The sequence below is a fragment of the Mus musculus genome, chromosome 16 (genome assembly GCF_000001635.26).
Source record: "Mus musculus strain C57BL/6J chromosome 16, GRCm38.p6 C57BL/6J".
In the NCBI taxonomy this organism is placed as follows: Eukaryota; Metazoa; Chordata; class Mammalia; order Rodentia; family Muridae; genus Mus; species Mus musculus.
In genome coordinates this window covers 57,652,877-57,675,544 of record NC_000082.6, presented here as the reverse complement: position 1 = coordinate 57,675,544, position 22,668 = coordinate 57,652,877, and the positions used below count along the sequence as shown (strand labels likewise).

The 22,668-nt window shown below is 39.5% G+C and overlaps 1 protein-coding gene across 1 annotated transcript in view; it reads left to right on the top strand.

The window, feature by feature from the left end:
* Col8a1 (collagen, type VIII, alpha 1) overlaps positions 1-22,668 on the top strand; it is a 130,482-nt gene that overhangs the window by 79,193 nt on the left and 28,621 nt on the right. The gene's annotated exons all lie outside the window — the stretch shown is intronic.

The window sequence follows — 22,668 nt, the reverse complement described above, 5'->3', positions numbered from 1 at the left end:
TGCAAGTAACTGTTCATATGGAATTTACTTCTTAATGCCACTCTCCTCTTTCCTCAATCTTTTAAATAAAAAGATCTTTGGGGGGAAAAAAGCACCATTTTAAACTAGTTTGGTATGAGCAGCATTTAGCTGAAGCAGATGGCTGGAAGTTAGAGGCCCCAGATACTAACCTCCATTCCCTACCAATTCAGAATGTGGCCTTGGGCAAGTCATGAGAGCAAAATCTACGATAAAAGACATAATAATGTCTTACATGTGCTTGGCATTTTATGGTTTAACATCACACTTTCACATACAATATGTTATTCAATCTTACCCGGAGCCTCCTGAGAGGAATATAGTAGTCATATAAAATTTTCCATTTTAAAGAATGGGGGATTTGAGACCCAGAGAAACTAAATCGCTTCTTCATAGTCACATCAATAGCAAATGTCAGAGCCAGAAAACAGACAATTGTAGATGTGGTGCTGGTCTCCGGCATCCCTCTATACCATATTGCCACGCTCTGGTATCTTCCAGTGTGATACACAGAGACAGGCAGCATTTCTAATGTGGTGCTCACAAACCACTTGAAATGTGGTTCGGCCTCATCAAGATATGCTTTTCATAGGAGACATATTCCAAATTCTTAAGGCACGATTTAAAAAAAAAAAAAAGAATGCATGCTGAAATTATATTTGCAATATCCTGAGTTCAACGAAGTAACATGGTTTAGATAGTGATGAATATATTACTATGTATAACTCAGTATATATACGTTTACCTGTCTCTTTGCATGATTTAGCACGGCTACCAGAAAATGACTTTGTATAGACGACTCACACCCTGCTCTGGTGTACTGCTAGGCCAGAGAATTCCCATGCTCAGTACCCACAGTATGATTTCATATTACTGGCCTTGTATAGGCACCTGCCTTGATGGAGCTTAAACAAATTTCCCAAAATGCATTAGGGCGTAGTGTAGATTAATGTTAGTGATCCAGTCATACTTGTACATCTTCCATAACCAGGGGAAAGATCAGACTTTACTGTCTGATACTTCGAAATGCTCATTCATTATAAGGATTCATTGTATACTCACTTAAATGCATGAAAAGATTAGAAGCTAAAATTCCACAGGAAAATCACAAATTATATTTGTAGCTCTGTATCACTGTTTATTTTAAAATATGTTCTCCCATAAATATCAAGAGTGAAATAGATACCTGGCTGTTATGCTAATATAGGTAATCATTTAAAAAAAACAATTATATGCCGGGCGTGGCGCACGCCTTTAATCCCAACACTTGGGAGGCAGAGGCAGGAGGATTTCTGAGTTCGAGGCCAGCCTGGCAGAAAAAAAAAATATATGTAAATTTATTATCTGGTAAATTTTATCCTGTTCACCATAACCTCAAAAGTAGAATTAGAAAAAAAAATCTAACTGAAAATCCTCAAGGAAAAATTGTAGTAGCAAAATATAACCCCAAACACTAACAGCTAGCTAGATAGTAAATCTGTCATTTACTATATGGAATGGGCTCAATTCCTACCCTAAAAGTTAAACTAAGATTATCTCATTTAAACTTCACAGGGAGTTTAAAATTAGCAACAAAAGAAAAAGAAAACAAAGCTTTTAATTACTGTTGCTTCTTACTTCCATGCTACCTGAAATCATGATGCAACCAACCAAGACAGGATTAGAGTATCTGGAATTCGTTCAGTAATACTGATGTCAGCTCCGTGTTTAGGCCAGGGACTGTTCTAAACACTGTGAGAACATTGTGCAGAAAGATTTTCCCCAAAGAGTGCACCAGTTCCTTGTTTTGTGAATGGTGTACACTTAAAAACAAGAGTTAGAAAAGGAAGAGTCGGCCGGGTGTGGTGGCGCACTCCTTTAATCCCAGCACTGGGGAGGCAGAGGCAGGCGGATTTCTGAGTTTGAGGCCAGCCTGGTCTACAGAGTGAGTTCCAGGACAGCCAAGGCTACACAGAGAAACCCTGTCTCGAAAAACCGAAAAAAAAAAAGAAAAGGAAGAGTCATATTCTAAATATCTTCTTTATGGGTTGATAGAAATCTTTACAGTTCTGTTTCAGAGAGCTGTAGTTTTGTGCATGAAGGAAGAACAAAAAAAGAAAGAAAGAAAGAGAGAGAGGGAGGGAGGGAGGGAGGGAGGGAGGGAGGGAGGGAGAGAGAGAGAGAGAGAGAGAGAGAGAGAGAGAGAGAGAGAGAGAGAGAGAAAGAAAGAAAGAAAGAAAGAAAGAAAGAAAGAAAGGAAAAAAGAAACCATATTTAGAGTAAACTGTTTGGTTTCCTAATTGGGGGCAGGAGGGGGGGAAGAGGAAGGAATAGATATTTTCTAGATCAAATGAACCAAGGAATAACGTGCAAAAAAAATACATATTTTAGATTTTCAAATAGAATGTGTTACAGGTTGTCACATTCTTAATGCTTACCCAGAATAAAATAAAACAAACAAAAACTGTTAACAACAGCCAGCTCAGCTCTGTCTGGGTGAGAGAATTCAAATACTTCTACATCTTAATTTAAATTTTGATGCAAAATTTTTCAAACTGACCATCTGCCTGTGTGTGTGTGCGTGTGTGTGTGTGTGTGTGTGTGAGAGAGAGAGAGAGAGAGAGAGAGAGAGAGAGAGAGAGGGAGAGAGAGAGAGAGGGAGAGAGGGAGAGAGATTGAAATTTATTGTAAATGATTCCAAAATTGATGCAAACTAGAAAGACAACTGTTCCCAGTACGGGAAGTGGATATTAAATGTGATTTTGTTTTCAATCACAGATGTGCCAGTAATAATAATAATGCTTTGTAGATTCATCTTTCCTGATCATATTTCCTTTCTGGTTGAGAACAAAGCACCCTGCAGATTATTCAAGCACCATAGACAAAGAAGATACAGTGTTTGGGTTTTCTAGATTCTCTTGAGGTAGCAGGGCACTTTGAGACACAATCACACGTTTAAAGATCAAAGTTGTAGGGTGTGCATGAAGCAGAAATGGCCTTGGTCATTCTCAGAAAGCACACACAGCCCTGTGTGAGCTGTAACTCTTCTGCCATCAAACAAGTGGGCCATGAACCACTTCTAATGCAGTCTGTTCAGAATTTGTCCTTGTGTTAGCCAGGAAGATATGTGAAAGGTCATGTAGAAGTAAATCATGAAAACTCTGGTCTGCCAAACCTAAAAGGCGAAACACAGGACTGTTAGAAGAGTCCTACATGAACTCATAGAGACCTAGCCAGTCTGATAAATCCTTTTATTGATGTAACACTAAAATTTTGCTGCCATGAAAATTCAGAAATGAGTCATCTGTTTCATTTACGTGTTATCTCACAAATACACCGATCCTCAGAGCTGAAGGGGTCTTCTTCTAAATTATTCTACCCAGTACAAATATTCTACAGATCAAAACCTACATTATAGAAAAGTGATCCCCCCCCCCAGGGAAAAAGTTAAATAGCTTTAAAAAAAATCTAACTAATCCTTGCCCATCTGCACCTCTTGGGAAGGGTCATCCATGCGCAGAACTTTGAGTCCTGCCAGAATTTTCATTACAATTTGAATTTCCAGCTTAGGAGTTGGCACTTCTGTCCAGTGAAGATAAGATGCAAATGTTGACTGTGAAAAATCACATTCACAGTGAGTGCTTATAAAATAGAAACAAAAGTGTAATAAGCCAATGATTCCAGACCAGCTACTCACTCATGACTCCACTTCCTCTGCTTAGTGACTCAGAGAATTGCAATGCCCTCTCTCTGCCACTTGCCCCTCACAATTTGTCTATTATCATGAGAACCTGGCCACTTCCAACATTCCAAATGAATGAAGAATAACCGGACACTCAGTCTTTGGGTTGGGAAAAAAAAAAGAAAGAAAAACAAAAACCTTCTAATTTTATGCTTTATGAAAAAATATGCTTGATTACCTAATGGTCACCCCGGAAAACAAGTATAGGAGTAATATTTTACAAACTGAGAAGGTTGTACTTAGTTCCTTAGGAATATATACGTGTGTGTGTGTGTGTGTGTGTGTGTGTGTATGCATGTGTGTGTGTGCGTGTGCATGCATGTGTGTGTGTGCACGTATATATACTACAAATATACGTGTATGTATGTATGTATGTATGTGTGTATGTAAATATACATATATATCTAATGCAATAGCAATGATTTTTTTAAAGGACAATGAATTTCAAAGAGAGCAATGAGTCTTTGGAGGGAGGAAAGGGAAGGAGGAAATGTAATTATAATCTTAAATGGGGGAGACAATGGTAATCTTCTGAGTGTCTAAGAGCCTTGCTCCAAGGAGGAACACCATTCCAACTTTCTCCGATCTCACATTCATACTAAGACCGAGACTCATCGCCAGGTTCCAGTGTTAATGCTACCTTGCCTAGGGTTGTTACTTACTGGTTGAATGGCCTAAGGAAAGGTGTTTTACAGAGATGCCAATAATTAATTTTACTTTAATTTAATTGAATGTACTATAGAAACATTGTTGATTGGTGTCTAGTATCTAATAAAAGTAACAGATAGTAATTATAAACAGCCACTGAGCTGAGTGACAAGGATCTATACTTGCTTGGAGAGATCTAATTTGCATAAGATAAAATCGGGTCTAAAGCATGTATTTTACTTTAATAAAAATCAAAATTAGGGGGGAAGATTATATATATTAAGAATATATTCATCTTTCTCTACAAATTTATACTGACTTCACATTACAGAGAATGGAGAAGTAAATATTAAATCTCCTTTCTAAGTGTACTAATATCTCTCTAAGAAATGGAAACAGATACAGTGACTTTCAAGGAAAATATTACAATGAGTGCATGTACATTATAATCAGTAATACAAGGCTGAGAGTCGATGTGCGAGAAGGTGTTCAAGGTTTAAGTCAATTGATAATAATTATAAAATGCTCAGTACTGTGTTAACACAGCTAACATTCAGTGAGTGTCAGTTACGCTTAATAGACATGATACTGCTGTCAATAACATATTGACTACATCTCTGCCTTTGCGCAGAATCCCTAGGGGCATTCATCTGTTTTCCAAAGCTCTGTAATTTTTTGCACATGTATATTGTTTTATTTGATTCCCCTTCACTCCACCACATATATAAATCTTCACTTCAGGGAATGATTTATAGCATTCCATAGAAATGTGTATTGAGCTAAACTCATTTAGAACTAAATACACGTGTGACTTATTTTTCAGTTAGGACACAGTGTGTAATTGATAGCCTCAGTCTGGAGGAGGAAGGTAGTAAAGTGTATTGTTAGAAAAGCTGGAATATTCAACTTAGCATCGGGTCTGACCCTCCTACATCTAACTCTGGGGGTTACCATCATTTTCAGCCCATCTTCTTACATTTCCAGTGAGTCATTTAACTTGGCAACAAAGGTAAAACTAAAGTGGGGTACAAATATTGTCTGATGACTCTTGCAGTGTCAACATTTATACTGTTTGAAACATTGTTATCTCTGTGGGTCTCAAACTTGAGAAGGCTCAGGAATTGCCTGAGAAGACTTTTAAAGCACAGACTCCGTGATCCTCAGTCCTAAGAGGGCTAAACTTTAATATGCTCTGATCATATCTGTATTTGTACCACAGTACTGAAAAATGAATAAAGGCTTAGTATTTATTATGAGTTACCGCTATGCTTTATATAGAATTTGCATTTTGAATAAGTAACCAGGTAAGATACTGAAGTTGCTAGCAGGGAGACACACTTTAGAAGCACTGATGATCTTCTTAGACTTTGAGACTGTGTTGTCACCTGGCCTAAGACACTCCTGTTAAGTATATTCCCTGTATGATGAATATGGTGGCAAAGTGAACCCAGGCTCAGAGCAGCTGACTTTAGAAGTATTAGTACCTATAAAGGTGCCTCAAAAACACCCACAACAGGTAAGCTCTGCTGACTACCGTTTTGTTTAAGGCTCATGGAGTTAAGAATGAACCTCCTGAACCTATAGCTACAGGGCACAGGAAACACTTGCCAAGGTCAGAGCCATTGAGGTCAACCAAGTGCAGCTAGTTTTATGACTCACAATTGCCATCTAGTGACGCCTTTGACTTACTACATTGGTAGCTGACTGGATAAAAGGATGCTATCATTTGAACGTTGATTCTTTTTTCCTTCTGTCTTTATTTCATCCATTATGTTCAACATGGGGAGTTCTAAAAACAAACTTTAATATGCTCTGATCATATCTGTATTTGTACCACAGTACTGAAAAATGAATACAGGCTTAGTATTTATTATGAGTTACTGCTATGCTTTATATAGACTCAATAGTCCACAGCAATTCAATGAAATAGTTATTTTCTCCATTGTAGAGAAAAGAGACAACGATTAATGTACGAAACACTTCAGAGATTTGCCCGAGGATTTTCTGTTTAGCAAAATGGAGGAGCTGAGACCGAATCAAAGCAGTTGTTGAGAAACATGCTAGGCGGCCTCTCACATCAGCAACACAGAGACCCAATCTAAGTGTCACTGCTAAATGAATGGGGAAAGAGAAGGTGGCATGGTCGCATAATGGAATACTTACTATTCAGAAAATCCTGTCATTGTGACAACTTGAATGGAGCCAGAGGATATCATGTTCAGTGAATTGATTCAGTTAATAAAACGTGTCTCTAGCTGCATATGTATCAGAAGATGGCCTAGTCGGCCATCAGTGGAAAGAGAGTCCCATTGGCCGTGCAAACTTTATATGCCAGGGCCAAGAAGTGGGAGTGAGTGGGTGGGGGAGTAGGTGGGGGACTTTTGGGATAGCATTGGAAATGTAAATGAAATAAATACCTAATTAAAAAAAATAAAACAACAAAAGAATCCCTCATAGTCTACCTCATCGAAGAAGCTAAAATTTGATCTCATAGAAATAGAGAGAACAGCGTTCCCTGGGGGCTAGTCCACTTAGGGAAAGTGCTAAGGAAGATGTTGGTCAAAGGTTCCAAGGTGACTATTGTAAGGAAATAATTCAAGAACTCTGTAGGAGAGCAGGGTGATATATACTCACAGTGCGTTTTTGAAAAAAAATAATAAGGTGAATGTTGGGTTCTCCTCACACACAAAAACTGTGTGAAGTTATGGATATATCAGGTAGCTAGATTCAGCTATTTTTGTGATTCAAAACATTATACTGTATATAATAATTATGTATAAATTTTGTGCATAATTTTAAATTAGGTCATTTATTAGCTTGAAAAAATAAATCATGGGTGCTGAAACAAACGATATCTATAAACCATTTCCCAAATGTAGTTGAGCAAAGGTGAGGTTTTCTGAATTTTCTCAACAAAATCAACTCATGTGTGAATAATTAAGGAAATATTCCCATTAACAAGAAGCCAAACAGATACAGCACAAAGGGCACTGCGATGCAATTAGACCTAGAATCAACTTCAGCTTTCTATACTTGAGTTATCCAATGAAGTTGGCCACAAAAGCAAATAGTAGTGCTGTAGACAGTGTCTTAGTTAGGGTTACTATTGCAGTGATGAAAGACCATATGTAAAAGCAATTTGAAGAGGAAAAGGTTTATTTGGCTTATGATTCTATTGTCTATCACTAAAAGAACAAGAGTTCAAGAAGGACAGGAACCTGGAGGCAGGAGCTACTTACTGGTTCGCTCCCCGTGGGATGCTCAGCTTGCTTTCTTGACGAAGCCATAATCACCAGCCCAGGAATATACCCACCCACAATGCTTTAGACCTTTTCCCCTCAATCACTAACTAAGAAAATGCCCTACAGGCTTGTTAACTTATACTCTGATCTTCCAGAAGCATTTCTCAATTGAGGTTCCCTCCTCTTAGATGACTATTGCTCATGGTACATTAACATGTGTATATTACGTGAAAGCACAGAGAGAACCATGTGGGAAAACAAGGGGAATAGCAGGAGAGCAGGATGGGAACAGGAGAGTAAAGTGTGTGTGTGTGTGTGTGTGTGTGTGTGTGTGTGTGTGGTGTCAATATACACAATATAGTTGGATGAAAATGCCACTATGAAACATGACTTTACATAATGAATATTTATTTGATGATACTTTTTATGGTCTAGCGAATGTAAAAGGGGGCAAGAAAGTAGGTCTGATCTTTTAGTCTAGTGTCCAGAAGTCCTAGGGGTAAATAGCTCTTGTGGTGTTTGCAGAAGAGCTCTGTCAGGGAAAGCCCCACTCCATTTCTCTTTGCAGATGATGTTCTTGGCCTATGCCCCAAGCTTTGCAGCTCATGTGTCTCCAGCATCTCTCCTCCTGAGAAGCCTTCCTACAGGATGCCTACAGAAAATCCACTCTCTTCACTCCAGTCTTATGCTACCAGATTTCCTTAACACCAGGCCCTGGATAATCTTTTTAGCTTCTTATCTAAGATATCTTGTTTACTAAACAATTTCTTATCTCACTGTATCAAGGACCCCTGAATGACTAACAAATTAAATTCTAGTAGTTTCTTTGTGCCGGTATATAGATAACTTTGCCCAGACTTGCAAGCATAAAGAGGAATAAGGGGAAATCACAGAAATATAGTAAAGAGTGCTGGGAAGATGGTTCAGTAAGTCGTGTGCCATCTATGTAACTGGGAGAGCCTGAGTTCAAATCTCCAGCATCCACAAACAATAATAATAATAATAATAATAATAATAATAATAATAATAATCCTGGCATGTCACCAGTAGCTTTTTTATGGAAATCAGGGTCTTACAGTTCTAGGCAGTTACAATTTTGTGTATTGGTTTTAAGTTTTTGGGACAGTACTGACTGTCATGCCATCAAGGCATGGTTGGCAAGAGCAAGAAAATTGTTTGGCAGTCCAATAGCTTATCCACAATTACTATTCAGACAGATAGGAACCAAAACTCTGAAACAGTTTAAAGAGAGGTTCAGAAGTAATTTTGCTCATAATTAGAGAATGCCAAGGAGCCAATAAAGTGTGCAGAAATATGGCCCCTTCGGCAGCCTTCAGTGGTATGGAACTCAGTTCCTTCAGCATTGTATGGAAGTACCATTCCTCCACTAGCCTTCAATTCCTTCAGCAACCTTCTCTTGTCTCACACAAGGCTCCTTTCCAGCAGGGTGTTTCTGAGGTAGATACTAAGACCTACAATATCTTTACAGAGGGAGACGAAGTGAAGTTCTAACAGCTCTGTAAAACTGGAGGTCTGTCTCTGGTGTTGCATTCTCGGCCAGTTCAGCTGTGCCTGGCACTTGTATGGCATTCAGCGTGGCTTTGTTGAGTGACTGATGACAGCTTGAAGGTTTTGCTAGGCTGCATGAGGTGGGAGTCACTGGAAGAGAGGCTTCTCTATCCAGATGAGGGGTGCTCCTTTGTAACACAGTCTTCTTCTCTGGTATAAGCCTTAAGCTTCAGCTCATGGCAGGATGTAGTTCAGTGACAGGGGGTTCACCGGGTTTTTACCTTGGGTTCTACTGGTTCTTATGTCATTTACATTCCTTATCCATTTTTGCACTTTGAGGTAGCACTGTCAACCTAAAGAATTTTTGGCTTAGGTTTTGATTTTTTGGGGGTGGGGGTGGGAGGAGATTGCTTGCTTCTTAAATGAATGACTGGCTTGCCTGTGCTTACAAGTTCTATGTCTATGATTCTAAATTGCCTTAAACTCACATGCATCCTTTCAAAGTACCAGTGTCGTGGCCAGTGCTGGCTTTTTTTTTTCCATTGCTATCATTGCATTTGCCCAGAACTATCACATACTTATGGATAAAAACTAATAAAGAGAGAAAATTGAGACATGAAAAAGAAATTGGATGAGATACATGTGTTCCCAGACCAAGCCCCTTTTAGGAAAGTATTTGATAGAAAAACAGAAGTCTTACACTTCTGAAGCACAGAAACCAGTCTGGATGTTTAAAATCTGTTTTCATTCAGCCTCAGGAATCAGTACGAATCTCTCCTTATAGCCAATGGATTTTACTTTATGTATTTATTTTTGAGATCCTTGAATCTAAGACTTTTTAAAACGCCTATGAGTCATTCCAAAAATGAGAAAATAAAAGATACATTAAAAGGGAAAGCCAAAGAGAGAGAATGAAAGGAACTGTATTCATCTCCCCTTTTGTGGATATCATGCTTTAAAAATAGGTATATGGAGGAATTTTAGTTAGCCAGGTATACTTACAAGTAGAATGTCTTCCAGGATACAGGAGCCTTTGGCAAACACTGGTTGGCATTTATACCTAAAAGGTAAAAGTCTGTTTTGTTCTTTGGCATGTTTTAAAAGGGCACTGAAGAACATCAGACATACCTTCCAAATTATACACAGCCCAAAACTAGGTGATCCAAAACCACAGCTCCCCAGACAGATGAAAAACCAATGGAGTTAGACCTGAGGATTTGGGAAGTAACTGTGAAATGCAATTCCGTAATATACAATAGGTCTGTAAACGGAACCAAACTCATCGGAAGTGTCCTGAGGTGTCCCTTTCACTTGAGACAATTACTCATCCTTGCTGTCATGGAGAGCACTAGATCAAAAGGAGCTACACTTCAGACATCGACTATCCCTCAGCCATGAGGGTTTCAAGAATCAACTATAGCAAGTTTACACAAAATGTAGATTGCTTAGATTACTGACCTCTCCCCACTGCTTGCCTAAGTGGGCTCCATGGGGACAGGATTGGGAACAAAGAAGGCCAGTGAATAAGAAACCACGGTCTGTTGCCACACATGGACAAACGTTGCTTGAGAGTGTCACTTGAAGTCCTGGAAGTCAGTCTCTCGAATTCCCTGAATCTTCCAGGAAACTTGAACTGGTAGATACTAGGACTATTTGGTGAAGGAAAAGCAGTTTCCATTTTATAGATTCTAGACAATGATCTATGCACTCTACACGTATTAATCTATTCATCACTTCCGATGATAAACACTCTGCCTGCACTGTCTAGGCAATGTCCTATGGCTGCTTCCCTTATCCACCACCTCCTTTGTTTGCTACCTATCTGAATGTATTCCCATCTCACTCCCATCCCATCCCATATTCCCATTCTTTTGCCTTACATCTCTTACCTCTGTCCAAAATGACCTTACGTGGCAAATTGCCTGATCCCCCATTAAAACAGAACTCTGTGAGATCAGGAATCTGACTTCTCACTGCATGGAAACACAGTGCCTGGCTCATATGAAACATTGAGAATTATTTGTTAAATAAAATGCACATAAAAATGAAAAGGGAAATGAGTTGTATTTGCCAAATCCTTTTCTAAAACTTCCAAATTCTATTACACAAGTGAAAAGTTCAAGAACAAATTCTGATCCTGAAATGTTTTAATCTACCCTATCCCATTCACATCATGAGCAGGTGAGAAAAGGGTGGGGGAGAAGAGTAAAAATCAGAATGGAAAGCCTGCAGAGATTTCCTCTATCTGTAGCTTTAGTATTTCATTTAAAATGGACTCTGGGAGTATCAGACAGGCCTGTGTTCACACATATGTAAAAAGACACATTCTGAGATCAAAGGCACATGATTGTTAGATAAACCAATGTTTTCATTAGCTACATGGTGTCTCTGCTTCACTAGTTCAAAAGCTGCATCTACAATGGCTCTCAAAGAACAATTGAATCAATGAAACTCGAGCCAATTCTTTTAAAAGTAGAAGGAATAGTGGGCCAATTTGCTCAAAATGGAGTGTGTGTGAGGATCATTGACTGTACCGCTGTGTGCCAACAAACCCATCACCAAGACCCAACAGGCTGCCGTCTCCAGAGTCAGAATGTTTAATTGTCAATGAATTTTTAAATGAGCTTCTCACGTAGTATGGCTCAAACCCTTGGCTCCTTTAAGAGACCCCACTTGCTGGCTGAGGTCATGTCCGTGTTCTCCAATCCCCTGTGGACAAATATTGCTCTCTTCCTACAATATGTTTATGGGACTGAAGCAAACAAGACAAGAACAGCTGAATGAAACTTTTTGTTCCAAGCAATTTTTACCACTTTCACTAAAATGCCAAAAAGTGAATGTTGTCAGTGATATTGCTAGATAAAAAATATATATATATTCAAAAAAAAAAACTAACAAAAAACTTTTCAAAAACCAGCTCTCTTCCTTGTTTAATTTTGAGAATGTCTTTTTGCCATGGCTGTGCGTAGAGTTGGCTAGACAGGAGTTGGCTTCATTAGTTTTCCCACATCATGTGCAGAGGTCATGGAAAAACACTTTCCATTTTAGAAGGATTGCTGGTCTCCAATCACATTCATTTTGGTCTTTAAAACTTAAAAGTACCAAAGCAGCTGAGGGCGGGGATAGAGAGAGAAAAGGCGCAAACAAAGTGAGTGACCCATTACTACGAGCAGGCAAAAAACTTTTCATTGCAAAGACATCTACATGGGACAAAAATGTTGCTACTTTCTTCCCATTGAGAAATATTTAGTCAAAATATTTAAAATTTAGGAATTTGTTTTCATTTTTAAAATTTCTAAGTACAAATTAGTCAAGAGCAGAGATAATTTCCCCCAGGTCCTCTGAAAACCACCTGGATAAACTCAAAGCCAAGTTTAGCACATTTTGCTTTCCCTTTTGTGAGCAAAACATGATTTGGTTACTAAATTTCTCTGAGCTCTGTGCATAGAGCTGAGGGCCTCGGTCATTTCCTTATCAGAAGCAACAGGGAAAATTCCAGATATGAAGAATCACAGAGATTTATTGCCTCCTTTCCCAGCCTGACACTTGGCTCAGCACGAAGGAGCAATGGCCAGGAAGAAGTCCTCTGGTAAAGGATGAGGGAACTGGATGTTTGTGAAGCCCAGACTTGGGAGTGACACAAAAGGAGGTCTGAGCTTTTACACAGCCAGCGAAATCTAGCCTGTTTGAAGTTGGATCAATTGATTTCTTAAACATTTCAAATAAGCAAAGTTCTACAGGAAATGGGAGCCAGATGCATTTCTCACTCAGGAGTTCCTTGGAGAAGAGGTATAAAATAGTCACAGAGCAACTCCTCATTTCACGTTGGCCTTCCTTTCACTCCAGAGCTAGGCCTGCATGGTGTGAATGTAGCCATGGGTACTGAGTAAGAAGAGACTGTTTTGTTCAAGCAAAAAGATCAGTCAAAGGTTCCTGATATAAGACAACTTTCCAAATACTATAGTTGACATTAAAAGAACTCAAAAAACAGAGGAACATATCAGAAGTGAAGAGGGCACTATGTTTGCAGTTTTATAAACCCTCAGAGACAGGGCTACCCCAGCTTTCATTCTATGCCTGGAGAAACTGAGGCTCCATGAGAGTGGTCTGGTTCACCAGAGACCACAATGATTATAAGTGGAGAGACTGAGGTTCTCTCATCAAAGGAGATCTTAGTCAAATACGAAAGTAGGGTCGGATAAGAGGAGTTAATCTAGGTCTCTGCAGCACAGCAGGTGCGAAGCTACTCCCATATGTTTAGCCAAAGATTGGTCCTCTTTATGGAAGGTGGGCCCTACTGCACTTTCCATACAGAGCCATGAGCAGCATAGGGCTTTCTTACTAAAGCCTCCAAAGAGCATCTCAGCAGTGCCACCTCATAAAGCAGGAATGGACTCCACACATTTCCCCAAATAACCCAAAGGAGACAATGAAGGCCCGCCCCTCTCTCAGATCTAAGAAAACCTAAGGGAAAAAAAATGAAAACAGACAATGTGTCACACCTGGCTGATGTCTTAACACTTTGTTCCGGTCCATGTAACTTTTACAGAAAATGAAATATTCTTGGTTTCGCATATGCTTCCCAGAAGCCCCAAGGTTTCCTGGAACTTTTTCATAAGAATTTCAGCTATTTCAGCCATCATTTTCAGATATCACAGCTCTGGCTGACAGAGAATAGACACACACCATCTTTGGAACAATTGACCTCTAGGGATTGTGTCTCTGCTTTCTTCTAGGTTTTTCTTCTCATGAAACTATCCCACTATGGTTTTGATTTACTTGTATAATCATATTCTTTTCCCCAGAGATCTCATTTTCAAGATAACAGAAAAATGAACAGTAGACATTCTCATATTTCGCTCTTGAATTTGAATTGATGCACTGATTCTTCAGCACTTCTGTATTGGCAAAGGTAGTTAGAGGCATTTTAATGTGTGTGTGTGTGTGTGTGTGTCCACCACTTATGTCCTTGTTATGGTCATGGTCATGCAATGCACCTTCATAACTACCTGGAAGGCCAAATTCAAATTAAAAGTTTTCAGATTTCTTCCAATTATGCATCAGGGTATAGAGATTTGGGAAGAGCAAATTGCTCCCCTCCCCCAGGTTCTCTGCTCCCATCTTCAGCTCTGCCAGGTACCACAACAGATTTCCAAGCTGTGCATGTGACCACCCAGCTAAGCTTCATTCACAACACCCAGAAAATATGGTGCTCCTGGGCACCATGTGTTTTCCAAGGATGCATATCCCAGTTGAACAGTCAATCTTAGGAAGCCGGATACTGACAACATCCCACTTAGGTATTAGAAAGGTCTTGACATCATCAAGACAGATTTAGAGTTCTAGGTATTCAGGGCATTTTCAAGAATGATATAATTTCTACATAACATCGTCCCTTGACTTCTTACACCAGGGAACTTGGAGAAACCGGGGCTAGAAGAAAGGATCAGAGAGGGTGTTCACCCTATCTGTGTGATGCCTGGAAATGACCTTCCAACAATAAGTGCCTAGTGAGAATTAGCCTGTTCCCACATCTCACTCATCCTTCCACATAGCCATGAAATGTATCTCAAAACATCTAAAATTAGAGACCCAAGAGCCATAGATTAATATAAGACAAAGTCTTTGTACCTCAATGGCACTAAGGGTTATGCAATTTGCAATTTGAATTACAAGTTTGGCCATCTGATTTCCTACTCCAGTGGTCTAAAGCTAATGAAGAAGCATAGCACATGATATCTTCTCAAAGAGACACCAAGACAAAGACAGTGACGTGGCCCCTGGAAAAATGGGAGCCAGGGGTGGGTGCTTTGGGTTTATATTTGTTCCAAGTGAGGCTTCTCTTGCCTGTCTACATGTCTGCGTCTACTCCTGCTTCTCTTGGTAATTACAGCATAACAATAGCTACTGCATTGCTGTTACTCCCTGTGAGAGTCCATGGAAGCATTTTACAAATATTCTCTTAAATTGTTCCTATGTCTTAGGATCTAAACATTATTTTTACAGAGGAGGAACATGAGGCAAATATATATTTGTTTAAAAACCAAAATGAGCAAAAACAACCACATCGCCTTTAATCATATTGAGTAATAAGGAATCAAATTCCAAGTTGAGATGTGAACTTAGCCACTGTACTCCCTGGGATCTATGTACCCAGTAACTGTTTTTCTGCTTCTTGAAATGACATACCACCCAAGAACTCACTTAGCTAGTTGCTCAGCCTCTGAACTCTGGTATGCTCCTAAGTCGTCATGGCCTTTGTAGTGGAGATTTGACCTAGACAAGACATCTCTTTGGCTGGGCTAATACGTCTTGCTTTCTTTGGAATAAAAACAATCTCCTCTTTCTTTGTTCCAATGACAATCATCGAGTAGGGGCCTAAGAAACCATAGCAGCCTAAAGTTCTCCAAGCTCCTAATTAGATGTAAAGGAACTTTGTGGATGAGAATTTTTTATTTTTAGGGTTTGTAGAATATTGTATATTGTGCCTTATCTGTCCTTTTGTTTCAATTCCTCAGAAAGGTTCTTTGCATAAAAGAGGTATTTTAAAAGTTTTAAATGAGCCAGGTGGTGGTGGTATACACCTTTAAGCCCAACACTTGGGAGACAGAGGCAGGCAGATCTCTTTGACTTCAATGTCAGCCTGGTCTACAGAGCCAAGTTCCAGGAGAACCAAAGCTACACAGAGAACCCTGTCTCAAAATAGATAGATAGATAGATAGATAGATAGATAGATAGATAGATAGATAGATAGATAAAATGCCATTTTCTTGATAACCTTGAGTTTTGATCTGGCATTTAATTCTTTGAATACAAAGAATAGAATGATATGTAGAAAATTTCCAAATTCAAGTATTAAATGTGATATAAATATGAAAAACATCGCAAACACACACACACACACAGAGAGAGAGAGAGAGAGAGAGAGAGAGAGAGAGAGAGAGAGAGAGAGAGAGAGAGTGAAAGGCCTTTTTTGTGAAGATGATAGGTTTTAGATTGTATCTAGAACCCGGAAACCAATTTCATGACTTCAAATTCTAGTCTTATTATTTACTGATTCTAGGATATGTACATGCATTTAAATACAGTATATTTGTTCCCCTCAAATGATTAATATGTTATTCAAACTCTCTATGCCCATCTCCTTACAGAAAAGTATGAAGTAGGAATTATATACAGAGGTAGCTTCTATCTCAGAAAAACTTTTTGGAGGATAAAATTAACTCATCAGGATAGTGATTTACAGGAGTCAATCCACATGTAAAGCTTTCAAAAAATGGCTGGAAAATAGTAATTTCTCCAATGAATGCTTGCTATATGCCCAACTGTCCCACAGTTCAAATACAAATATGGTATGTTTCAATGTAGAAATGGTTTTGTTTCCTAGGAGACTGATAAAGCAGCATTATCATATCTTTATGATCGAGGTGGGTAGGGTTCAATTCAGGGTTACTCTGTGTATCTTTGGCGGTCCTGGAGCTTGCTCTGTAAACCAGACTAGCCAAGAACTCAGAGATCTACCTGCCTCTGCCTCCTAAAGGCATGCTGGTATTAAAGGCATGTGTCACCACACCTGGCTCTCTTTATGATTATTAAGAGAATACTTAATGACAGTTAACAGGAAAAAAACAGTTAACAACATATAATGAGTAACAACATATTTCAGTATGTACTATACTAACACCTAGTGTGAGCAGTGCACACTTGAATAAAAAGCTCAAAACCATGTTCTTAGCCATTAATGTATTAATTCCTCTCTCCTTCCAGAAGCTTGTCTGTGAGAATAATGGGAAGCAAAGACAGAAATCTTAGCACTAGCAAGCAACAGTTGCTGAAATTAGAACCAAACAGAAGAGAACCCACCCCCACCCCCAACCCTACCCCCACCCCCACCCCCACCCCCACCCCAACATAATTCCCAGCCAGCATCCCTTCTAGTCAGCTAAGGATAGCTAGCAGAACATGGAATACACTGAAGTCCCACGAGCATACATTTTTCTGTTTCAACTCTCTTCAGTGAAGCTAGATGAAAGTACAGCAGGACCACAACATCCAAGGTGTTTCAAAGCATACATACCTATTTCACTCCTTTTGCAGCCCGAATGCCTTCCTGCATGCTCTTAACCTTTGCATCAAGGTAAAGCACGAAGCATATATTACACAGCATCTGGTTTGCTGTTGATGTCATTGGCCTGAGGCATTTTCTCAATAAAGTTAGCCTATGACAGAGGTAAGCTAGCCAGAGTACTGTTCAGTTGCTTCATTAATTTCTTATTACCAATGCTTTTGACCTGGCCAGTGCTGAGGAGCCTCAATGTTTCCTAGCTCCCTCCTATCTCTTTTCTGTGTTTTCCATCTCTTATCTTCATCCTTTTCTCTAATGTAGCAGATGTCTCTTCTGATACCTACACTAAATATTAAAGCATCGCCACTACTGTTTTTATTTCAAGAAGGTGTTTTAAACATCAAATTCAAGTTCTAATGGCTGTTACCTTGGGAACTTCCTTCCTAAAGCTAACATGTATTTTATATCAGATGTTAATTTTTCAAACCCAGAAGATATTGCTTCTTTTATGGTTAATTTTTGTTGTCGGAGTGCATATAAGGTAGCAAAATTGGTTGATTAGAAGAAGTATATAATCTTCCTTTGGACTCTGGAACTCTGGTAAGTATATAAAACTAGATGATGTATGTTGTAATAGCTGTCCTTTACTGAGTTTCTCCTAGTTGGCAGGCAACTTTGCAACATTTGTTACCAAATATGATCTCCTTAAGGAATATTCTTCCCATATTGTAGCATTATACAGGTAGTAAGAGGCAGTCTGGATCCAAGTCTAGGAGGCCTGGGTTCTGTTCCTCTCACACTGTATGTGAGAGAATGGCTCTGGGTCACTGTCAAGCACCTAGAAAACAAAAACTTAAACTGCATCAGCTCAGTCAGTTCACACATTGGGACTGGGAAACAAGCTGTCACTGTAATTAATGGGAAAAGGGGTGTAAAGTTCTCTCCCTCTAACTCCTATAATTCCTCAACCATATCTCATCTGGTGTCCATGTCTTCTTGAGGGGAAAAAAACAGATAATAAACTTCAGAGCGAAATGAATCACAATTAGAGTTAATATTCACTCTAATAACTGAACTTCCTTTCAAAACTCGGTGCACTGGGTTAGCCGATGCCCTCCAAGGAAAGCAGATTCTCATGACATTGTGCCGTGCATCCAAGTGACGCGTTAACCCCTTGGGACTCCTCAGATATCTTCCTGTTGCACCTGAACAGGAAAGAGTGTGGTGCCATGAATTCTTTAAAATCACACTGCCTATGGGAAGCTGAATTATACGACTGTCCACCACTTCTCTGAAGTGTTTAATCGCACACCTCAGAAAGTAACCACTCCCAATACGCCTCCTTTCCTTTCAGTGACTTCTCCCTCGGATGATATAAGGCCTTACCTATCTCACCACCAGTTATTAGTCCTAGAGTTACGCAGACATGAGGTTTTCATTTACTATTTCACTTTGGCACAGAAACATTTTTTTTTTCAGTTTCTCCAGTCAAAAGCTTGGAAAAGAACACAGGAAGTATAGCCAGGAGAACTCTACAACAATATTTTTTTAAACCTTCATATGTCCAGATTTAAAAATACATACATCTATCTTTTCTTCAGGAATGGCAATAACTCTAAGCTGACACAATTTTTATGAATGTTTTTAGTGACAGCTGGTAGGCCCAACCTGCTTTTGGACTGGGAAAGATAGGAAAGAAAGAGAGATACCTCAGATAACCTTCCACCCATCCAGGATGACCTGGCTAGGTCCTGGGGAGGCCTGGGAGCCTTCCTTTCATAAAGTCACATTTCATTAGGATGAACCTTCCACTCCAACCGAAACATATTTCAGCCCATCATCGCCGTTTCATTTGATTATCAAAACAGCAGTCAGCTTGGGGCTCATCCTGCTACTGAGCTTCTGAATCACAATAGCAAAGTCCGGAGGCACATTATTAACCTAGTAAATGACAAAGCAGGTTCTCCACCATACAGAGATAAGACTAACAAGAGCTACTGGTAAGAATAAAACATGCTTATCTGAAAGAAGCAGCATGAGAAAACAGTGCTAGAATAGTTATTTCAAATTTCTAAACCTGGAAAAAAAATGTTGCCACCTTCCCCATGTTGATTGAAAACTTAGGAATTTGTCATAGATTATAAATTACAATGAGGGCCTATCCATATATAACTAAAGTTATGTTGATTAGAGCACTATTAATCCTGTTTCAAACTCAGAATAAAACTATAATTGGCTATTTATTAGATCACTGAATAGTAAAGATGTAAGAGCCTAATAAATATTCCTATTAGCCAAAAATGCCCCATGTTCCTAGACTCCTATACACAGGGTCTCATAACTCAAGTTCTTGAAAGCTAGGGAACACCAAAGGAGACTTGACTCCACTTTGTACAATTGCTCCCACAATCAAGTAGCAAGCCACGTGTTCAAGATGCTACGATAACTGCATGAAACTCATAGCTTACAATATGCTGATGGCAGAAGAACCACAGACAGGTGACACCTGACATTAGAGAATCACTGTCCTCCAGGCACTGCTCAGAACATTGACCATGGGAAAAATATCATTTGCTTCTCACAACTCTCAGGTGTAACGATTACTACTGGTTTACTAGATAATGTGAGTGTGAGAATGACTTCTTTGGATAACTCGATTTGAGAGTACCACCATTTCAAAGGAGCATTTTGTTAACCCAAGCAAACTATGGAGAAGAGGATTTGCTATTTGGTTGCTTCTGTGGAGTTTCTGTGATATAAAGAACAAACATTGGAGTGACATAGAAGTTGAAATTCTAGTTGTCAAAATCAGTTAAAGTTGTACAAGCAGCATCCTTAGTCTCTAGTTCTTCACCTGTTTGTGTGTGTGTGTCTGTGTGTGTATGAATATATGTATGTATGTTTGTGTATATATACATGTGTTCATACATGTCTGTTCTAACATGTGAACACATGTTTTCATACATGTGTGTAATGTCCAAAGGATTGTATCAGGTGTCTTCCTTGATCTCTCTCTCCACCTATCCTGAAGCAGGGTTTTTCACTTAACCCAAAAATCACCTATTCAGCTAGTCTAACCAGCCTTCTCACAGATCCCCTGCCTCCTCCTCCTCCTCCTGTGTGTGAAGATTATAAGTGGGTAGTCATGTTTATCTGGCATTCACCTGAATGCAGGGGATCCAAGTTCTAATTCGCAAGCTTACACAAGCCTTAATCTACTGAGCTATCCCTGAATCCCTCTCCTCACCTATTTTTAAAGATGGTTATCTTGTGCTGTGTGTGTTATAATTAGATAGCATGATATAGGCTTAGCACCTAAGATACTACCTGACATGTGTTGGGCATTCAATAAATTCTCAGTCTCCCAGCATTTCTCTAAGCACCTGTCATAGACAGATAACATTTGACCAAGGGAAATGTGGTTCTTGTTCTGTCTTGCCGCTCAGGCAGACAAAATGTGAGGTGTTAAACTATGAATAACCTAAGATGGGGGACCCAGCCCAGGTGAGAAACAAGGCAGGCTGAGGCTGAAGAGGCAGGGGTTCCCAAACTCCGGGGGCATCCATTTACCCCTAGAAACCACATGGAGTCAGGAACAAAGAGGGCTGTACAGTCTAGTGATCAGCCCAGGGCCAGTGGGAAGGAGAATTCCAGCTTAGCTCAGGAGTGAGTGTCCAGAGGGCAGAGGGGCGTTCTGTGAGACTTAGCGTGGTTCTTTATGATGGAGGCTTCCCACCCATGGTAGTTCTTGATGAGAGAGATAGTCCTTGCTTATCCATACTGTTTGCTCATTCTTCATCATGGAAAATAGGTGCATACAACATACTCAGAGTGAACCAGAGATTAAATACCTTTTACAGAAAGGAATGTCCAGGAAGGGAAGCTTATTGCTTAAACCCTAGGGCTGGCCCATCTAGATACCTTATTGGCATGGAGAACTAATTACGGCTACATGACCAGTGGTCATGATCTTCATGTGGGGTGCTGTGGTCACATGTTCTAAGACAGGAACCAGGTCAGGAGCAGATGAAATGCCTACCAATCACAGATATGAGAATACTGAGGTTTCTGAATCCATTCAACCTTCCCAGTTTTTGTCTGGTTACATGGTTCCACTTGCCCCACACAGGGAAGCAGAATTGCAAGGCTTCTGATTGCTTATTTGGGTAGACATTCTGTTATCCATCTCTTTGGCAACGTGTAATGAATGTATATTCTCGTTGACAAATGGGAATCAGCCAGTGGGGTCTTTGGAAAACTGATACAGCCAGTGTCATGCCACTGCTGCTGTACTAGACTAGTGATCATGATGTAAACATTACACTGTATTTTATGCTGAAAAGGGGAAAAGGCATGGCTGGGACTCTCCTAATGAGATATTTGAAAGAGAAGAGGTTACAAATTCACTTCTTGTAAACTATATGTGATAAAGGGTGTGCATTTTTATGGACAATCATACATAAGTATCATTGAAGAAGGTATGTTCTAGTGGAAATAAGCAAAAAGGGGGTCGGCAAGATATAATTGTCTATACTCTTCTTGATCTTTGAGTATAGGACATGACACTTCTAAAATAAGGGACTTATGACCCGTATACCTTTATGAATAGGTAGGTAACATTTATTTGTGCCCCATTTTAGTGGAGAAAGACAGCAGATGGACAAAAAGTCACCTTCCTGTTTCTAGGATTTCCTTAGTTTTCTTTAGCTTAAAATACACATTATATATTGTGGTTGATAGTTTGGAGTAGTAGACAAGACTTCTGTTCAATGCTTATTTATTAATTTCATGGGGAAGAGGGATAGAATGTGCTGCCATCTCCCAAATGTGGAAGTCAGAAGTCAACTTGCAGAAGCCAAATCTCTCCAAACACGATATGGATCTTGGAGATTACATTCAAGTCATCAGGCTTGGTAGTAGGTGCCTTTACCTACAGAGCCATCTCACAGGCCCATGAGATTCATCTGTGAAGAGATTCATACCTTGCAGTGCTAGCATACACCTTTAATCTCAGCACTTGGGAGGCAGAGACTGACAGATCTCTGTGAGTCCAAGGACAGCCTGGTCTATTGAGATAATTCCAGGACAGACAGAGCTACACAGAGAAATGGTGGCTCCCTGGCTGAGAGAGAGAGAGAGAGAGAGAGAGAGAGAGAGAGAGAGATTAATCTTGGCTGCAAACCCAACTAGTCATTTAACAATTTATACTCACAAACTGCTATCTCCCAAATGTGCTAATCTCTGAGCAATGTATAAGCCAAAGAAAGACATAGAGCCCGACATGGGTTTCTTAATAGCAGAGATTAGAAACAAACAAACAAAAATGAACAAAAAGCCAAAGATGTGTTTCTACATAGAAATAGATTCTCACATGTATAAATACTCACAATATACACAATCATACCCAAGAAACAATGAGTACTATCTATGAAATAAGTCATTCATGTCTCACTTTTTGGTCAAAC